The sequence below is a fragment of the Bufo gargarizans genome, chromosome 11, assembly GCF_014858855.1.
Source record: "Bufo gargarizans isolate SCDJY-AF-19 chromosome 11, ASM1485885v1, whole genome shotgun sequence".
In the NCBI taxonomy this organism is placed as follows: domain Eukaryota; kingdom Metazoa; phylum Chordata; class Amphibia; order Anura; family Bufonidae; genus Bufo; species Bufo gargarizans.
The window spans coordinates 18,887,061-18,909,337 of NC_058090.1; positions in this window are offsets into that span (position 1 = coordinate 18,887,061).

Below are 22,277 nucleotides of genomic sequence, written 5' to 3' on the forward strand. Positions count from 1 at the left end.
TGCATGAGCATTGTCCCTACACGCATGTTTCACTGCCAGGACATTAGGCAGTTCATCAGGAGAGATGATATAATAGTGAAAATAGGTCAATCACAGATGAAGTGAGAAAGACCTGATGACCAGAGATGACACAATCAGTCAAAAGTGGTCAGTAGGTGCACAAAGATAATCGGCTCCTCTGTAGGAGGAGCCGATTATCTTTGTGCACCTACTGACCACTTTTGACTGATTGTGTCATCTCTGGTCATCAGGTCTTTCTCACTTCATCTGTGATTGACCTATTTTCACTATTATATCATCTCTCCTGATGAACTGCCTAATGTCCTGGCAGTGAAACATGCGTGTAGGGACAATGCTCATGCATTAATTAGGGACATATAGTTTATAGAATTAGGGAAAGGTTCCGGACAGGGTCGTCCTTTCAAGGACGAGTGCCCTGTGGTCAGGTTGCTAACACATTTCTAGTTACTAGGGTACTGGCTAGACAGTTATAGGATTTCCTCAGGGACCCTACACACATGTGGTAAACTGTCAGCCCGTTATTATCCCCCTTTTGGTTCATCCGACCATCCATACAGGAAGAACGTCTACTGGATCATCGTGTGTTGAAGCAACTGACAACCAATCCTGGGTACCGGTAGGACACACTGGTTCACCCTTTAAGTGCCGCCGTGCACTTTAAATTTACTTTATCAATATACTGAGATGACCATGGGCCATAGCCATTGAGGGCCCAGCACCGTGTTCATCTCACTATATTTAAATATTTTTTCGCACATTGTATCAAGGATTTTAGAAAAATAGACATTAAATGTTATGTTTTAAGATTATCCCTCCTGAGTGATAATTGTTTTCTGGATAATCAAGAAGGCAGATGCAGCTTGATCTGACCTCCTTAAGTACTTATGAATTTTGATGTCTCCATAGTGTTACATTGTATCAGGGATGTCTCCGTGGTGTTACATTGTATCGGAGGTGTCTCTGTGTTGTTACATAGTATTGGAGATGTCTCCATGGTGTTACATTGTATCAGAGATGTCTCCATGGTGTTACATTGTATCAGAGATGCCTCCATGGTGTTACATTGTATCAGAGATGTCTCCATGGTGTTACACCGTATCAGGGATGTCTCCATAGTGTTACATAGTATCGGAGATGTCTCTGTGCTGTTACATTAACAATACTGCAGGACGGTGCAGACGGAGCTCATTTATATTCATGTTTCTTGGCTCGCAGCTCAGTCATGTCAGAATCCAGGTATCATCCAAAACCCCAGGGAGGGGCCACAAGCACAGGATCTGTGGAGTTTATGGTGAATATTATGTTCACATCGCTCCCGGCGCCGCACAGCAACATGGAAATACACACGAGAAAGTTTTATCTCCTCATATAAAGTGATACAAATTCAGAGGAAAACGCGGCACGGATCCCGGAGTCGTATGGTGCGGCTGCAGTGAGTTATTCTCTGTCCTGCCTATGGCCCCATTCACACGACCGTATTTTGGGCCACAATAGATCCACATTTTTTGCAGATTGAATGCACATCCATATGTCCATTCCGCAGTCCGTTTGGGGACAAGAATAGCTATTCTTACAATGGGTCCGCTAAAAAAAAAAACAGATGCAATACAGACATCATTCATATTTTTTGCGGATCCGCGTTTTGTACATGCAAAATACATACGGTCATGTGAATGCACCCAGTGTAAGGTTAGGTGAGCCTGCCCGGAGAGGTTTTATCAGTGGTGTCTCCTGCCAGAAGTCATGTGGTCATCATCTGGTACTGCTGTACAATACTCTGCTACTCCATGCTGCACACTCTGCTGTACAATTCACTGCTCCTCCATGCTGCACAGACCTGTTCTATGTGCTGTACAATACACTGCTCCTCCATGCTGCACACACCTGCTCTATCTGCTGTACAGACCTGGTCTATCTTCTGTACAATACACTGCTCCTCCATGCTGCACAGACCTGTTGCTCTATGCTGCACAGACCTGGTCTATCTTCTGTACAATACACTGCTCCTCCATGCTGCACAGACCTGTTCTATCTGCTGTACAATACACTGCTCCTCCATGCTGCACAGACCTGTTCTATCTGCTGTACAATACACTGCTCCTCCATGCGGCACCGACATGTTCTATCTGCTGTACAATACACTGCTCCTCCATGCTGCACAGACATGTTCTATCTGCTGTACAATTCACTGCTCCTCCATGCTGCACAGACCTGTTCTATGTGCTGTACAATACACTGCTCCTCCATGCTGCACAGACATGTTCTATGTGCTGTACAATACACTGCTCCTCTATGCTGCACACACCTGCTCTATCTGCTGTACAATACACTGCTCCTCTATGCTGCACAGACCTGGTCTATCTTCTGTACAATACACTGCTCCTCCATGCTGCACAGACCTGTTCTATCTGCTGTACATTACACTGCTCCTCCATGCTGCACAGACCTGTTCTATCTGCTGTACAATACACTGCTCCTCCATGCGGCACCGACATGTTCTATCTGCTGTACAATGCACTGCTCCTCCATGCTGCACACACCTGTTCTATCTGCTGTACAATATACTGCTCCTCCATGCTGCACACACCTGTTCTATCTGCTGTACAATACACTGCTCCTCCATGCTGCACAGACCTGTTCTATCTGCTGTACAATACACTGTTCCTCCATGCTGCACAGACATGTTATATCTGCTGTACAATACACTGCTCCTCCATGCTGCACAGACCTGGTCTATCTGCTGTACAATACACTGCTCCTCCATGCTGCACATACCTGTTCTATCTGCTGTACAATACACTGCTCCTCCATGCTGAACAGACCTGTTCTATCTGCTGTACAATATACTGCCTCCATGCTGCACAGACCTGCTCTATCTGCTACACAGTACACTGCCTCTCTGCGCTTTGCTCTGTGGGAAGCATGAGAAGATTGCAGAAAGGTTTCTAATTTTTTAGGATAAAAATAAAACTACAAAAACAAGGAAAATATGGGGGACGTTGCGACTGCTGGTTCTGTGCCTTCACTCTGGCAGGGGTGGCTCACTGAACATGAGGACCTGATCCTGGGGACTTCATAGTCAGGCTCCAGTTTAGGGCTCATCTTGTGATATAATCTGAAGTTAATTTATTCACTGTCATAATGTCTCTTGATTAAATTGTAATCAACCTCTACTGGAGTCGTGTCTGCTATGCGTGGCGTCTATTAAAGGACACATCAGATTTGTCATTAGGCCACACAGGGAAATGTATGAATCCATCGTCTGCCATGTCTTAAAGGGCTGGTACAGTCTCTGTGAATACAGCCTCTTCATATTGTGATAACAGACTTTGTGTTTTAATTTTGTACAATTGTGTTTGCTGTCAGTGAATAGAAGGTTTCATTATTTACATTCTAAATATGAAAACCCTTAATAACCCAGTCCTGCTCTCACAACTGGTTTGTTACAGTGTATCAGTGCTGGCAGCAACACAAATATCTCTCCTGTCATGGATCCTGCACTGATACATTGTAACATAGTTCCAGAGAGCTAATCTGCTGAAGGGGTGATAGTTTGGGGGTGGTGGGGTATCACTATTGATCTCATGTTATATATCATCAGTATTTGACATATCTTATATTTTTGGGCCTCACAGATGTTACATTTCCTGAGGTTTCGAGGAGCTGTGACGACCCCCAGGAAGCCCCTCATACCCGCTGTAATGGGGTCTGCAATCCTTCAGTACAATCACAGGTGACATTTACAGAAATCAGGAGCCTAAATGGAGCCCAAAGAAGCACCGACTGCTGACACCCCGAATCTCCTGTAAATAATACCCGTCCCATAGCCTGGACTGAATTCTATCAGGAATCTCTGGCAGTGACCGTTAACTCCATAACTGCCAGTAGGCTTTTTTGTCATTTACACATCATTGTAGAGAAGTGACCTGGTGGAATAGACTGAGGCCTGTCCAGAATGCCTGACTGCTGCCTCCATCTGGTGGTCACACAGTGGTACTGCGGTATATAAATTACTACAGGTTATAGCATAGTTATATACTGAATCGTTATAGTCACTTATCAGCCATTTCCTAAATGCTTGTTATCTCACCCAAAGAGGAATGGACTCCACAAGAACTCTGAAGGCGTCCTGTGGTATCTGGCACCAAGATGTATGCATATACAGAAGTGAGCAAAGTCAAGAGAAAGAAGATGCCAGGAGCTTCATGTGTTCATTGACGTCATGAGATGGTTGTAGAGAGCCCAGAATAGGTCACCAGTGTAAAATCTGAACAGATACTGAACAAGCAGGGAATGCTGGACGAGTTTGCCTCTGAAGCTCCAGAATTGGGAGAACAGCTCTGGAATATCATTGGCCCATCACAGAAAGTATCTGTCCCCCAACCTGGAAAGTTATATAAACTAATATAAGCCAAGCCACTTTCTCCTTGTGAAATCATCAGCAAACAAACAACTCGCGCTGGAGGGAAGCGCTTAATGCAGCCACAAGGCTGAAATCCGAAGCTCAATCAAAAACCTAATTATAGCTAATTCAAATTAATTCAATTCGTCATAAAAAATAAGTGAAAAATGGTGGACGGGGAGTGGGGGGGCTCGCCAGATTTACGCCCTGGACTCGGGTCATTACTCTTTATACATGCAGAGATGGGTTTTCTTTTTAGGACTCAAACAATTCTGTGTTATGTGTCTGACGATTTATAGATGAAATTCAGTGCGACCCCCCTCCTGTGCGTGGTCTCCACATGCCCCCATAGATGTCACAGAGCCTCAGTGGGGGTGAAGAGAAGCGACCTATACATTGTTACCTAGTTACATTGTCACTATTCTGATGATACATCCAGTCTTATACTCCAGTCACATCCAGAGCTGCAATCACTGTGCCACTGGTAGCCATATAGTGATTCATTCACACTTCACTGCCAGATGTGAGCTCAGCTCTGATACTACAAACCTATCTAGTTATTTACTCACTTATATATCACTGACATATTCCACAGCGCTGTACAGACATTCTCATCACTTATATTCCACAGCGCTGTACAGACATTCTCATCACTTCTATATCACTGACCTATTCCACAGCGCTGTACAGACATTCTCATCACTTATATATCACTGACATATTCAGCAGCGTTGTACAGACATTCTCATCACTTATATATCACTGACATATTCCACAGCGCTGTACAGACATTCTCATCACTTATATATCACTAACATATTCCACAGCGCTGTACAGACATTCTCATCACTTCTATATCACTGACATATTCCGCAGTGCTGTACAGACATTCTCATCACTTATATATCGCTGACATATTCCACAGCGCTGTACAGACATTCTCATCACTTATATATCACTAACATATTCCACAGCGCTGTACAGACATTCTCATCACTTCTATATCACTGACATATTCAGCAGCGTTGTACAGACATTCTCATCACTTATATATCACTGACATATTCCACAGCGCTGTACAGACATTCTCATCACTTATATATCACTAACATATTCCACAGCGCTGTACAGACATTCTCATCACTTCTATATCACTGACATATTCCGCAGTGCTGTACAGACATTCTCATCACTTATATATCGCTGACATATTCCACAGCGCTGTACAGACATTCTCATCACTTCTATATCACTGACATATTCCACAGCGCTGTACAGACATTCCCATCCCTTATATATCACTAACATATTCCACAGCGCTGTACAGACATTCTCATCACTTCTATATCACTGACATATTCCGCAGTGCTGTACAGACATTCTCATCACTTCTATATCACTGACATATTCCACAGCGCTGTACAGACATTCCCATCCCTTATATATCACTGACATATTCCACAGCGCTGTACAGACATTCTCATCACTTATATATCACTAACATATTCCACAGCGTTGTACAGACATTCCCATCCCTTATATATCACTGACATATTCCACAGCGCTGTACAGACATTCTCATCACTTATATATCACTAACATATTCCACAGCGCTGTACAGACATTCTCATCACTTATATATCACTAACATATTCCACAGCTCTGTACATTCTCATCACTTATATATCACTAACATATTCCACAGCGCTGTACAGACATTCTCATCACTTATATATCACTGACATATTCCACAGCGCTGTACAGACATTCCCATCACTTATATATCACTGACATATTCCACAGCGCTGTACAGACATTCTCATCACTTATATATCACTGACATATTCAGCAGCGTTGTACAGACATTCTCATCACTTATATATCACTGACATATTCCACAGCGCTGTACAGACATTCTCATCACTTATATATCACTAACATATTCCACAGCGCTGTACAGACATTCTCATCACTTCTATATCACTGACATATTCCGCAGTGCTGTACAGACATTCTCATCACTTATATATCGCTGACATATTCCACAGCGCTGTACAGACATTCTCATCACTTATATATCACTAACATATTCCACAGCGCTGTACAGACATTCTCATCACTTCTATATCACTGACATATTCAGCAGCGTTGTACAGACATTCTCATCACTTATATATCACTGACATATTCCACAGCGCTGTACAGACATTCTCATCACTTATATATCACTAACATATTCCACAGCGCTGTACAGACATTCTCATCACTTCTATATCACTGACATATTCCGCAGTGCTGTACAGACATTCTCATCACTTATATATCGCTGACATATTCCACAGCGCTGTACAGACATTCTCATCACTTATATATCACTAACATATTCCACAGCGCTGTACAGACATTCTCATCACTTCTATATCACTGACATATTCCGCAGTGCTGTACAGACATTCTCATCACTTCTATATCACTGACATATTCCACAGCGCTGTACAGACATTCCCATCCCTTATATATCACTGACATATTCCACAGCGCTGTACAGACATTCTCATCACTTATATATCACTAACATATTCCACAGCGTTGTACAGACATTCCCATCCCTTATATATCACTGACATATTCCACAGCGCTGTACAGACATTCTCATCACTTATATATCACTAACATATTCCACAGCGCTGTACAGACATTCTCATCACTTATATATCACTAACATATTCCACAGCTCTGTACATTCTCATCACTTATATATCACTAACATATTCCACAGCGCTGTACAGACATTCTCATCACTTATATATCACTGACATATTCCACAGCGCTGTACAGACATTCCCATCACTTATATATCACTGACATATTCCACAGCGCTGTACAGACATTCTCATCACTTCTATATCACTGACATATTCAGCAGCGTTGTACAGACATTCTCATCACTTATATATGACTAACATATTCCGCAGCGCTGTACAGACATTCTCATCACTTCTATATCACTGACATATTCAGCAGTGTTGTACAGACATTCTCATCACTTATATATCACTGACATATTCCGCAGCGCTGTACAGATATTCTCATCACTTATATATCACTGACATATTCCACAGCGCTGTCCAGACATTCTCATCACTTATATATCACTGACATATTCCACAGCGCTGTACAGACATTCTCATCACTTCTATATCACTGACATATTCCACAGCGCTGTACAGACATTCTCATCACTTCTATATCACTGACATATTCAGCAGCACTGTACAGACATTCTCAGCACTTATATATCACTGACATATTCCGCAGTGCTGTACAGACATTCTCATCACTTATATATCACTGACATATTCCACAGCGCTGTACAGACATTCTCATCACTTATATATTATCATCACTTGCTGTCCCCAGTGGAGCTCACAGTCTAATTTCCCTATCAGTATGTCTGTGGAATGTAGAAGGAAAGTGGAGAACTCAGAGGTAACCACACAAGCATGAGAAAAACATAGAAACTCCATGCAAGGAACAAAGGCTAATCAGTGTGTCACCATGTGCAAAAACCCAGGAGGGAGAGGGTAGAGGATGATAGCAGTGATAGTAGCAAGTATGGTGGTCATAGTACTGACTATGTTGCTCTCCTGGGCCAAGCTTTGAAGGAAAGGGTGAACCTGATCTTCCCTTTGGGGCACTCTCTGGTTTTGGGATCCTCCTGCCTGATGTCAGTCAGGGTGCCCATGATGTTGAAGGTTTTGAGGTGCAAGGCAGGTTCACTTTGAAAAGGTGTAGATGTCGGTGCAGTGTAGCAGCGCAGGGAATAATGAGGCTAGGTTAACAGCAGAACGGTTCTTTGCTGAAGGATAAAATTGAAGCACATCAGTTACAGTTCTCTGCATCCAATGGACTGGCAGATGTTACACTAATGCACCTTTCCACAGTTCTTACAGGTTTCATGGCTGCACCGGTCGGTAGTTAATAGGCCAATGTGTTTGTTTAGAGCAATCTTCCTTACACTGCGCTTCTCTGGCTGACTTGTACCTAAGCTTCCAAGCAGGGGTGTAAGCAATGCAACCACAGGGCTGACCCTAAACTTCAGACTATGCTCTGCACCTTTTTTGAACAGGTTGCTGTACTTACAATGTACGTGTCCAAAGTGTCTTCTGGATATTTTATGTTGAAGATCAATCTGCTCTTTGTGTGTCCAGGCACCGGAAGAAAACTCCTAAACACGTGCAATGGAGACTCAAAGGTCCTTTTACAATAGCAATCCTCCAAAGACTTTAGGCTGCTTTCACACCGGCGTTTTGGCTTTCTGTTTGTGAGATCCGTTCCGGGCTCAGCGGTCCAAAACGGATCAGTTTTGCCCTAATGCATTCTGAATGGAAAAGGATCCGCTCAGAATGCGTCAGTTCCGTCTCCATTCCGTCTGGAGGCCGCCTGCAGCTCTTTGGTGGCCGTCTGACGAAACTCAGCCAAACTGATCCGTCCTGGCACACAATGTAAATCAATGGGGACGGATCCGTTTTCTATGACATAATCTGGCACAATAAAAAACGGATCCGTCCTCCATTGACTTTAAATGGTGTTCAAGACGGATCCGTTTTGGCTATGTTAAAGATAATACAAACAGCCGTTGTATTTTCTGAACGGATCCGTCTGTGCAGATCCATGACGGTGGCCTTAGCTCTAAACCTCTTCTCATTTGGCCTGGTTTTCCAAGTACAGTTCTTTTCTGGCCTGGCCCTTGCTAGCGTCTAATCCAGGGCTAGGTCTTCTGTTAGTCATCCCATTTTGCATCTTCTCTCTCTGCTGGCTAGGCTTAAAGGGGTTCTGCACTTTCATTTAACTGATGATCTATCCTCTGTATAGATCATCAGCTTCTGATCGGCGGGGCTCCGACACCCGGGACCCCCGCCGATCAGCTGTTTCAGAAGGCAGCAGCGCCACAGCCTCGCTGTTTACCGCCGGCCCACTGACGTCACGACTAGTATCAACTAGCATGGGCGGGGCTAAGCTCTGTTCACTTGAATGGAGCTTAGCCCCGCCCACGCTAGTTGATACTAGTCGTGACGTCAGTGGGCCGGCGGTAAACAGTGAGAAGGCCGCGGCGCTGCTGGAGCGCCGCTGCCTTCTCAAACAGCTGATCGGCGGGGGTCCCGGGTGTCAGACCCCCGACGATCAGAAGCTGATGATCTATCCAGAGGATAGATGATCAGTTAAAAGAAAGTGCAGAACCCCTTTAAACTGACTTGTTTCTAGAATGTTCCTCCTCTCTCTATAGAAAGGCTGACCAGTGTCTAGCGGTGGCTGCTCCTATGGCTTATTAATACCGCGTGTGCACATACAGAAATGCATTCACTATACAACAATATATTTAAACCTCTTTTTACTGCTCTGCACGGAGACGCTGCACATGCTAATATGCAATAATAAGGGATGAAGCCGTGTCACTGCATGGTGAGGTACATCTGTCTTTAAGGAGTGTCGGGAAGCTGGGTGACAACCCTTGTGGGAACAGTGAAGGCGGCCATATTGGTTATTGTTCAAATCAGTAAACATGAGCTAAACGCCAACCCTCTTATTAGTGGATATAGAACGCATGAAGATTGCGCTGTCCCAGGTGCTGAAATCCTCTCGTGCAGCTAAAATTGCCAGTAAATCTGTAAGCAATAGCTCATAATAATGCTGGAGCGTTATAAGAGGAGCGGCTGATATCAGTCACATATGATGTAATGTCTCTGGAGGGTATATCAGTGCTGGAGCGTTATAAGAGGAGCGGCTGATATCAGTCACATGTGATGTAATGTCTGGAGGTTATATCAGCGCTGGAGCGTTATAAGAGGAGCGGCTGATATCAGTCACATATGATGTAATGTCTCTGGAGGTTATATCAGCGCTGGAGCGTTATAAGAGGAGCGGCTGATATCAGTCACATATGATGTACTGTCTGGAGGTTATATCAGTGCTGGAGCGTTATAAGAGGAGCGGCTGATATCAGTCACATGTGATGTAATGTCTCTGGAGGTTATATCAGCGCTGGAGCGTTATAAGAGGAGCGGCTGATATCAGTCACATATGATGTATTGTCTGGAGGTTATATCAGTGCTGGAGCGTTATAAGAGGAGCGGCTGATATCAGTCACATATGATGTAATGTCTCTGGAGGTTATATCAGCGCTGGAGCGTTATAAGAGGAGCGGCTGATATCAGTCACATGTGATGTAATGTCTCTGGAGGTTATATCAGCGCTGGAGCGTTATAAGAGGAGCGGCTGATATCAGTCACATGTGATGTAATGTCTGGAGGTTATAACAGAGCTGGAGCGTTATAAGAGGGGCGGCTGATATCAGTCACATGTGATGTAATGTCTCTGGAGGTTATATCAGTGCTGGAGCGTTATAAGAGGAGCGGCTGATATCAGTCACATGTGATGTAATGTCTCTGGAGGTTATATCAGCGCTGGAGCGTTATAAGAGGAGCGGCTGATATCAGTCACATGTGATGTAATGTCTGGAGGTTATATCAGTGCTGGAGCGTTATAAGAGGAGCGGCTGATATCAGTCACTTGTGATGTAATGTCTCTGGAGGTTATATCAGCGCTGGAGCGTTATAAGAGGAGCGGCTGATATCAGTCACATGTGATGTAATGTCTGGAGGTTATATCAGTGCTGGAGCGTTATAAGAGGAGCGGCTGATATCAGTCACATATGATGTAATGTCTGGAGGTTATATCAGTACTGGTGCATTATAAGAGGAGCGGCTGATATCAGTCACATATGATGTAATGTCTGGAGGTTATATCAGTGCTGGAGCGTTATAGGAGGAGCGGCTGATATCAGTCACATGTGATGTAATGTCTCTGGAGGTTATATCAGTGCTGGAGCGTTATAAGAGGAGCGGCTGATATCAGTCACATATGATGTAATGTCTCTGGAGGTTATATCAGCGCTGGAGCGTTATAAGTGGAGCGGCTGATATCAGTCACATATGATGTAATGTCTCTGGAGGTTATATCAGCGCTGGAGCGTTATAAGAGGAGCGGCTGATATCAGTCACATGTGATGTACTGTCTGGAGGTTATATCAGTGCTGGAGCGTTATAGGAGGAGCGGCTGATATCAGTCACATATGATGTAATGTCTGGAGGTTATATCAGTGCTGGAGCGTTATAAGAGGAGCGGCTGATATCAGTCACATGTGATGTACTGTCTGGAGGTTATATCAGTGCTGGAGCGTTATAACAGGAGCGGCTGATATCAGTCACATGTGATGTAATGTCTCTGGAGGTTATATCAGCACTGGAGCGTTATAAGAGGAGCGGCTGATATCAGTCACATATGATGTAATGTCCCTGGAGGGTATATCAGTGCTGGAGCATGATACGAAGAGCGGCTGATATCAGTCACATATGATGTAATATACCAAGGGGAGAAAAACTGAACTGGATGGCACATCCACATGCTATGCTTTGCTATAATGTACAGCCCCCAGTACTGCATGCTGTAAAAGAGGCATTGGTCTACATTCTGATCAAAATGCATAAGCCCACTCACCACGTCAAGGTTGCCCCTGAGAGTGGGACCTACTCTGAACTAGGTGCAGCACGGCGTGGTGACAACGTGGCAACGTCCTACTGGGTGGCGGGACCCAGAAGTCAAACAGCAACCCTGCTATCCCTCAAAGGCAACCTTGACGTGGTGAGTAAACTGTACATTATATATTGCACTGAGAAGCGAGTTTTAGTAGATCAAAGCATAGCATTGTGGATGTGCGATCCAGTTCTGTTTTTCTCCTCTTGGTATACCGTTGTGTTCAAAATAATAGCAGTGTGTTTAAAAAAGTGAATAAAGCTCAAAATCCTTCTAATAGCTTCTATTTCCATACACACAAATGCATTGGGAACACTACAGTCGTGGCCAAAAGTTTTGAGAATTACATAAATATTGGAAAAGTTGCTGCTTAAGTTTTTGTAATAGCAATTTGCATCTACTCCAGAATGTTATGAAGAGGGATCAGAGGAATTGCATAGTCCTTTTTTGCCATGAAAATTAACTTAATCTTATAAAAACTTTCCACTGCATTTCATTGCTGTCATTAAAGGACCTGCTGAGATCATTTCAGTAATCATCTTGTTACCTCAGGTGAGAATGTTGACGAGCACAAGGCTGGAGGATGACTGTTGGGTTTCTATTACTCTACTACACCTGCTAGTAAATTATTTGCCATGTAGAAATCGTTAATTTCTAACGATAATTTGTTTTCCCTTAGTCCTAACAGCAGCACAGATGGGGGTTAACTGCCCCTGTGGACTGGTAGGACCGGCGGAATTTTAATGAGCCCAAGAACCAATAAACGATCTTCAGCTCCCTGAAAGGGAGGAGATCACCCCCCAGCCCACCGTGTTTTTAACAAGCATAATGTATTTAGGGTGGGATATTTGTGTGCTGCTGTTAGGACTAAGGGAAAACAAATTATCGTTAGAAATTAACGATTCCCTTACGTCCTCAACAGCAGCACAGATGGGGAGATAGCAAGAAGAATCCCCTAGGGAGGGTCCTCATGCCTGGCAGAACTAAGAATAGTCTGCCCAAAAGCCGAAAACTCTGCAATCCTAGCATCTTTCCTATAATGGGAGATGAAGGTTGACTCAGAGCTCCAGGAGGCCGCCTTACAGATCAACTCTAAGGGGAGGAGTCTTCTCTCCGCAACCGAGGTGGAGACCGCCCTAGTAGAATGGGCCCTCACAAACTCGGGAGGATCTAAGGATTGGGAGACGAAAGCTTCCATAATGGCCTCCTTGATCCAGCGACTAATGGTGGCTTTAGACGCTTTACGGCCTTTAGACTTACCGGCAAACAGGATAAGAAGATTCTCATCTATCCTGAACTCACTAGATCTATCCACATAGATCTGGAGGCATCTTGAAATATCCAGCGGGTCTCTAGCTGGAGTATCAGAGGAGGAGGCTGTAAACAAAACTGGTAAAGATATTACCTGATTGATGTTCTGGAAAGTAGGCACCTTAGGCCTGAAGTAAGGTAAAAACTTCAGGAGTACTCTATCCTGTAGAAAAATAATGTACGGGTGATTTGCAGAGAAAGCCTGCAATTCAGAAACTCTTTTGGCTGAAGCTATAGCCAGAAGAAAGACCATCTTTAAAGTCAAAAATGTAAAATTGACCTCCTCCAAGGGCTCGAAGGGGGGAGATGCTAGCCCCCTGAGCACTACTGAAAGATCCCACTGGGGGATAGGTTTCAGTATAGTAGGCTTTAGTCTTTCAGCTCCCTTCAGGAAGCGTTTGATGAGTGGGTCCAGAGAATGTGGCCTGTTGAGACAGGCCGAGATGGCATAAACCTGTACCTTCAAGGTAGCTGGAGATAGGCCTCTATCTAATCCATCCTGAAGAAATTGAAGTATCGCAGGAAGGGGCGGATCTGCAGACGCCACCTGTCTGGAATCACACCATGCCTCGAAGATTCTCATGATCCTGGAGTAGGCCTTCTTTGTAGACTCTGCTCGGGAATGCGACAAAGTTCTCAGGACCGACTCGGAAAGCCCTTCTATATTGGGAAGGGACTGATCAACCTCCAGGCTGTCAGGTTGAACCTGTGCAGATCTGGGCAGAGGTGAGTGTCCCACGACACCAGGGTCTGCTCCGGGGGGAGTCTCCAGTATTGTCCCCGACTCATCTGAATGAGCTGGGTAAACCAGGATCTTCTGGGCCAAAACGGTATGATGGCTATTACCGAGGCCTGATCCTGACGGATTTTCATCAATACCCTCGGTATCATGGAAAAGGGAGGGAAGATGTAAGCCAGCCTGAACCTCCACGGTATTGACAGAGCATCTATCGCCAGGGGGTTGTCTTCCCTGTAGAGGGAACAGAACCTCATCACCTTGGCGTTGAACCTGGTTGCCATGAGATCCACTTCTGGCATACCCCATCTGTGAACTAGCTGCCTGAAGATCTCCGGATGCAGAGACCACTCCATGGTCGGTAATCCTCGACTTAAGCGGTCCGCTATCATATTGAGGGAGCCTCGAATATTAACGGCAGATAGATGGGAAAGGTTCAGCTCTGCCCACCGAAGAATTACCCCGATCTCTGACAGAAGGGGCAATGATCTTGTGCCTCCCTGTTTGTTTATATAGAGGACTGCAGTCATATTGTCTGACTGGACTTTCACTGCTTTGCCCCGGATCTGAGGCGCAAAGTGAAGGAGGGCTAGCCGGATAGCTCGCATCTCGCGAAGATTGGAGGAAAGATGCCGCTCCAGAGGAGACCAAGATCCCTGAATTGGGGATCCGTCCAGGTGAGCGCCCCAGCCTACAAGGGACGTGTCTGTAGTCAATATGACCCAAGCTGGTTGGGTCATAGACTTCCCTGCTGGTAGCTGAAACCACCATCTGAGGGAATTTCGGGTTTGACCGGACAGGGAGCACAGGGAATCTAGCCCCGCAGGGCTGCCGTTCCATAGGTGTAAGACCTCCGACTGAAGAGGACGGAGGTGCCATAACGCCCAAGGGACCGCATCCGCAGCCGCTGACATGAGCCCCAGCATCTTCATGAGAGTCCGGATAGAGACTCGACGAGGGACATAAAGGACCTTTGCCAGGTCCTGAATCCGCGCTCTCCTTTCTGGAGTCAACCGGAGGGACATCTCCACAGAGTCGACCACGAATCCTAAGTAATGGATTGAAGTCGATGGGCTCACATTCGACTTCTGCCAGTTGATAATCCAGCCTAGGCGGAAGAGAAAGGAGACTGCGACCTGAAGATGGTGGGTAAGGATCGGAACTGAAGAGGCTATGAAAAGCCAATCGTCCAGATAAGGAATAATAGTCAGACCTTGGAGTCTCAAAGCTGCCACCACCGAAACCACCACCTTGGTGAAGATGAGGGGGGCAGAAGAGATTCCGAAGGGAAGCACGGCGAACTGAAAGTGCCTGCAAACCCCTGAGATCTGGACCGCGATCCTGAGGAGTTTCCGGGAAGCGGAATGGATCGGAATGTGAAGGTACGCATCCTTGAGGTCCAGAGTAGCCATGACGTCCCCAAGATTGAGGATATGGCTGACTGACCATATGGTTTCCATGCGAAACCTTGTTTTCCTTATAAATCGATTGAGGAATCTCAAATCGATGATCATCCGGAGATCTCCTGTCTTCTTGGGAACCAGGAACACTGGTGAATAAATCCCTAGGCCCCTCACCCCTGCCGGTACCTCCTCCAGGGCTCCCTTGGAAATATAGTCCTGAATGTAAGATTCTAGGACCACCTGTTTGGCAGACCCGAAGCTTCGTGTGGCGATGAATCTCTCTGGGGGGGAGAGAGATAAGATCTACCCGGTACCCGGCAGAAACTATGTCCAGGACCCAGGGGTCTGCAATCAACCGGCTCCAAGAGTCTTTGAAGTGGGTAAGACGGCCCCCCACGGGAATCTGGGGGAGGGGTACGGGAAAATCTAGAGGAGACACTGCAGGGGCAGCAGGGCTTATCCAAGAGCCTCGAGGAGGCCCATAGTCAGGAGGGTTTTGCCTCCCTGGTGGGTTTGCGGGGGCGTCTCGGATATTTACGAGACGGCCCCCCCCAATCTCTGCGCCTAGACTGCTGCCCAGAACGACCTCCGCCCTTCTTTTCCTGTCTGGGGCGTCCCCGAAAGGGCTGCTGGGGGAGGCTCTGCCCTTTTTTTATCGGAGAGCCCCTCCATTATTTTGTCCAATTCGGACCCGAATAACCTATCTGGTTCGAAGGGGAGCCCACAAAAGGTTAAACTTGGATGCGTTATCCGCGATCCACGGTTTCAGCCAGAGTGGTCTGCGGGCAGCTGAAACTAGGGCCATAGTTTTGGCGGCCAGCTTTAGCTGCATCTGGGAGGAATCAACTAAAAAGTCCATAGCCAGGTTGGCTGACTTGAAGGCTGCCAGGATGTCGTCTCTTGATACGCTCTGGTCCACATCCGTCTGGATTTGATTAAGCCTAGAGCGTAGATAGGTGGCTACCTCAGTGGCCGCAATGGAAGTAGATGCGGAGGCAGCGGCCGCCGCGTAACCCCTCCTAAGGGTGCACTCTGCTCTCCGGTCTAGAGGGTCCTGCAGGCTAGACCCATCGTCTGCAGGGACTAGAGTGCGCCGGGACAACTTGGCTATAGCCATGTCCACCTTGGGAACGGAACCCCACGATTCCACCAAGGGTTTAGCCATCGGGTACATGAGTCTGAATTTTCTGGTAAGCACTGGACCCTTCTCAGGCTTTTTCCACTCTGTGCGCATCACAGAGAGGAGGGTCTCATCCGCTCTAAAGACACGCTGTGTCCGACCGGCGGGATTGGAGGACTCCCCCATGTCAACATCCTGGTCCCCCGACCTGATGGACTTGAGTAACTTCTGCGTCTTTTCTGGAGGAAAAAAGCAAGAAGTAGATTCTTCTTCCTCAGAAGAAGAAGACCCCACTGAACAGGGGGTAGGTCTTTCGACCGGTGCAACCACCTCCATGGGAGTCTGAGAGGGACCTGGTAGCCTCTCATTAAGTAGCTGAACTACTCCCTTGATGGAATCATCCACGTATGTCTTGGTCCATTGGAACATCTCCTGCATCGTGGGTTCCGTGGATGCCGTGCGACAACTCTCACATCTGGAGTAAGGACAGCTGTCAACTAGGGGTGTGTTACATTCGTAACATGCCAAATGCTTCCTCTTGGCCCCAGCCTTCCGCTGATCCTCCTTAGGGGAAGCCATAGTCTGTAATGGAAGAAACAAAACAGGTCATAACACCTACAACATCAGGAGGTGGAGAAAACCAGACCTTAAGGGGGCCCACCAGCACTAGAAGAAATAGAGCTGAAAGAAGAGGAAGTACAAAAAGCAAAGCAATACTGCAGGAATATCACAAAGCACAGGAGAGCTCTGGAGCTAACTTGTGAAAGCAACGCAACCAGAGCACTGACTGATGGGCTCTGGGCGCTTAAAAGGAGGAAACCCCGCCCAATGGGCGGGTTCCTGAAACGAGATCAGCACCACTCCCTTTTTTTTTTTTTTTTGTATATGTGCTGCCAAAGCAAGCACTCAGAAAACCCAGAGCCTATACTGGCTCTACCTAAACGAAAAATTGTCTCCCCAGACTAATTCCTAAGTCCAGGATGTCATTCTAGGGAGCCAGTTTAAAGAAAGGTGAGTTTTATACATCACCGCATCGCTTCGGAAAACCGGAAGTGACGTAGCGCACCTAGGGCGCGTCACTTCCGGAAAATGGTGGCGCCCATAGCGCCGCACACATGCGGTAACGGAGGAACGGAGGACCGTCTACAGATGATGAAAGAAGAGGGGAGGGGACGCCCCCCTCCCCAACGGTACCCCAGACCGAAATCGCCATGATCAGGCCTAAAATAAAGGCACTGAGATCCATAGAAAGCGAGCTAAGCTTTAAGGAGGGAAAAAGGAACCCTTAAGCAATCTTCAGCTCCCAGAGAGGGAGCGACACGCCAGTCCACCTGTCCAGAGGACAGAAAAAAACACGGTGGGCTGGGGGGTGATCTCCTCCCTTTCAGGGAGCTGAAGATCGTTTATTGGTTCTTGGGCTCATTAAAATTCCGCCGGTCCTACCAGTCCACAGGGGCAGTTAACCCCATCTGTGCTGCTGTTGAGGACGTAAGGGAATATTATTTCTACCAAAAACAGTGATTGATCAGGTTAGTGATGTCTGACTGCTATTATTTTGAACACAACTGTATGTGCATGTTTAACCTTTCTTTATTCCTGGTATCAGCACTCCTCCCATTTGTTACAGGTGGTTTTAATTTAGCAGTGCCATGGGGAACATTGTCAGATAGCAGGGTTGCAGTTTGACTCCTCGGTCCCGCCGCCTACTAGGACGGTGCCGTGTTGTCACTGCGCGTGCTGCGCCTATTTCAGAGTAGGTCCCACTCTCAGGGGCAACCTTGACGTGGTGAGTGGGCTTATGCCTTTTGATCAAAATGTACACCAATGCCTCTTACAGCATGCAGTACTGGGCGCTGTACACTATATATTGCGTTGAGAAGCGAGTTTTATTACATCAAAGCATAGCGTGTGGATGTGCGATCCAGTTCTGTTCTCCCCTTGATATACACATATGATGTAACGTCTCTGGAGGTTATAATCATGGGGGGAGGGGGGGGGGGGGGGTTCTACATTTCCTGTCACTCATCCACTGAATTACTTTAAAGTCAATCAAGTCCCCTAATAAGGCAATGACGAGCTGTGTGATGGCGTCGCGCGGAGGACGTTAATTATCCCCCCGTCACAGAAACAATCATCGCACTTGTACAGATAAGACGCCTTTGAATATGAAAATCTGAGATTTATTGGAGTTAAGCAAATTCTTCTGTTTATTAGACAACAAAAGAAAACCGATATTTTCTGTCCTGGGATCGACTGTCACAAATCCTCCTCCTCTGCCCGCAACAGTGCATCAGCGCTAATCCACGAGACCACAGAAAAGCGGAATAATTAACAAATGAGACAAACAACAATGTATCAGATCACTGATGTAAGGATCACTGTATGTAACCAGATCATTGCTGTAAGTATTATTGCATGTAACCAGATCCCTGAAATATGGATCATTGCATGTAACCCGATCATTGATGTATCCATCACTGCAAAACCTGCCGCCCCCGTACGCACACAACCCCTTTAAAGGCTATGTTCACATCATCTTTAAGGCCTCTGTTTAAAGCGGTTTTCTGGGACCTTTCTACTGATGACCAGTCCTCTGGATTGGTCATCAGTATCTGATCCATGGGGTCTGACACCTCGGGGCACCGCTGCCTTCTCCGTGCTCACCAAGCACAGCGCCATACATAGTATAGTGGCCGTGCTTGGTATCACACTCAGCCCCATTCACTTCAATGAGGTTGCGCCTAGGCCAACTGACTGATGAACGTGATGTCACATGGTCTAGGAAAAGCTGGAGAAGTCCACTGCACTACTACTGGCGCCAGTGCCTTCTCAAACAGTTGATTGGCGGGGGTCCCAGGTGTCGGACCCCCACTGATTAGATACTGATGACCTACCGTATCCACAGGGTAGGTCACTAGTTAAAAAACCTCTTACAACCCCTTTAATCTATATATGCCATGAGTTATAGGTTAAACCAATGCCTCTGATGATTGCCATGAAGTGATATGCACCCCCCATTTTTGGTGGACACTGCTGACCTATAACCATATGTGTCTTTTTGTATGTAATTGTATATATTATGTACGTACACGCATAATACACACTCACCTAAAGAATTATTCGGAACACCTGTTCTATTTCTCATTAATGCGATTATCTAGACAACCAATCACATGGCAGTTGCTTTGATGCAGGTCGGGTTGTGGTCCTGGTCAAGACAATCTCCTGAACTCCAAAATGAAGGTCAGAATGGGAAAGAAAGGTGATTTAAGCAATTTTGAGCGTGGCATGGTTGTTGGTGCCGGACGGGCCGGTCTGAGTATTTCACAATCTGCTCAGTTACTGGGATTTTCACGCACAACCATTTCTAGGGTTTACAAAGAATGGTGTGAAAAGGGAAAAACCTCCAGTATGCGGCCGTCCTGTGGGCGAGAATGCCTTGTGGATGCTGGAGGTCAGAGGAGAATGGGCCGACTGATTCAAGCTGATAGAAGAGCAACGTTGACTGAAATAACCACTCGTTACACCCGAGGTCTGCAGCAAAGCATTTGTGAAGCCACAACACGCACAACCTGGAGGCGGATGGGCTACAACAGCAGAAGACCCCACCGGGTACCACTCATCTCCACTACAAATAGGAAAAAGAGGCTACCATTTGCACGAGCTCACCAAAATTGGACTGTTGAAGACTGGAAAAATGTTGCCTGGTCTGATGAGTCTCGATTTCTGTTGAGACATTCAAATGGTAGAGTCCGAATTTGGTGTAAACAGAATGAGAACATGTATCCATCATGTCTTGTTACCACTGTGCAGACTGGTGGTGGTGGTGTAATGGTGTGGGGGGTGTTTTCTGGGCACACTTTAGGCCCCTTAGTGCCAATTGGCCATCGTTTAAATGCCACGGGCTACCGGAGCATTATTTCTGACCATGTCCATCCCTTCATGACCACCATGTACCCATCCTCTGATGGCTACTTCCAGCAGGATAATGCACCATGTCACAAAGCTCCAATCATTTCACATTGGTTTCTTGAACATGACAATGAGGTCACTGCACTAAAATGGCCCCACAGTCACCAGATCTCAACCCAATAGAGCATCTTTGGGATGTGGTGGAACGGGAGCTTCGTGCCCTGGATGTGCATCCCTCAAATCTCCATCAACTGCAAGATGCTATCCTATCAATATGGGCCAACATTTCTAAAGAATGCTATCAGCACCTTGTGGAATCAATGCCACGTAGAATTAAGGCAGTTCTGAAGGCGAAAGGGGGTCCAACACCGTATTAGTATGGTGGTCCTAATAATTCTTTAGGTGAGTGTATAACCATAGGAAATGTAATAAAATGAAAGAAAAACATTACTCTCTTGTTACATCCCCTGCTGTTACTTCACCAGTGCTCCTGTGGTCCCTACCAGTACTGCAGTGATGATCTCATGTACATTTACAGAACCTCTGTAGCCAATCACTGGCCTCAACAGTCACGTGGATATACTGTACAGCTAAATAAACAGTGACAGGGGGGACCACTGGAGCATTGGTGCAGTGGTGGCGGGGGGTGTACCAGGCGAGTAATGGTTAATTGTTATCACACTCCATACTTTACCAGAGTAAGCGGGGGGTTCACACTAGCCTTAGGGATTCCGTTATGGCTTTCCATTATAACATTGTTATAACGGAAAATAACAGAGTCCATGAGACAGAAAGACGGATCCGTTCTTCTGCCCATAGACTTGTATTATGACGGAATGCAAAATGGAAGCCTTTAAAAAGGTATTCTGTTTGCTTTCTGTCCTAATAGAAGTCTATGGGAATCAAAACGGATCCGTCTGGTTACCGTTATGTAAGACGGAAAACAAAGTCCTGTCGACAGGACTTTGTTTTCCGTCTTGCATAACGGGACCCAGACGGATCCATTATGCTTTCCGTCCTAATAGAAGTCTATCAGAAAGCATAACGGAATACCTTTTTAAAGGCTTCCATTTTGCATTCCGTCATAATACAAGTCTATGGGCAGAAGAACGGATCCGTCCTTCCGTCTCATGGACTCTGTTATTTTCCGTTATAACAATGTTATAACGGAAAGCCATAACGGAATCCCTAACGCTAGTGTGAACCCACCCTAAGGCCTCATGCACACAACAGTGCTTATTTTGGCACACAATGCTAATGCTGAAAGGAGGGGGTCCCATTTAAAAGTTTGCTATGGGGCTCACCCTTCTCTAATTATTCTCTAATGGATGATATCATGAGGGGGCAGTGAGGTCACATAGGTCTATATAGCAGGTCAATGGATGATATTACGAGGAGGCAGTGAGGTCATACAGCCTATGTAGCAGGTCAGTGGATGTGTGGTGCCCTGGAGCAAGGGTACTTTGAATTATGGACATTTGCCCCTATTGTTACTATGGAAAGCCATCAATTCCCTACTTTATTGCGCTTAGGGTTAACTTGCACGATGATTTATGCTGCCGTTTACACATGTACTGTTTTGTTGGAATGCATTTTATATGTTTATTGTAATATATCCTGTTTGTTTGAACTGTTATTGCACTATATCTTCACTGCGGAAAGGGTTAATGCACAGCCAACTAATACTGAGAGACTTTGGGATTTTCTGTATATGCACTGAGAAGTTAGAAATCTTCCACAGTTACTATAAGTGACTATGCAAAGTTTTGGAGAGAAAGT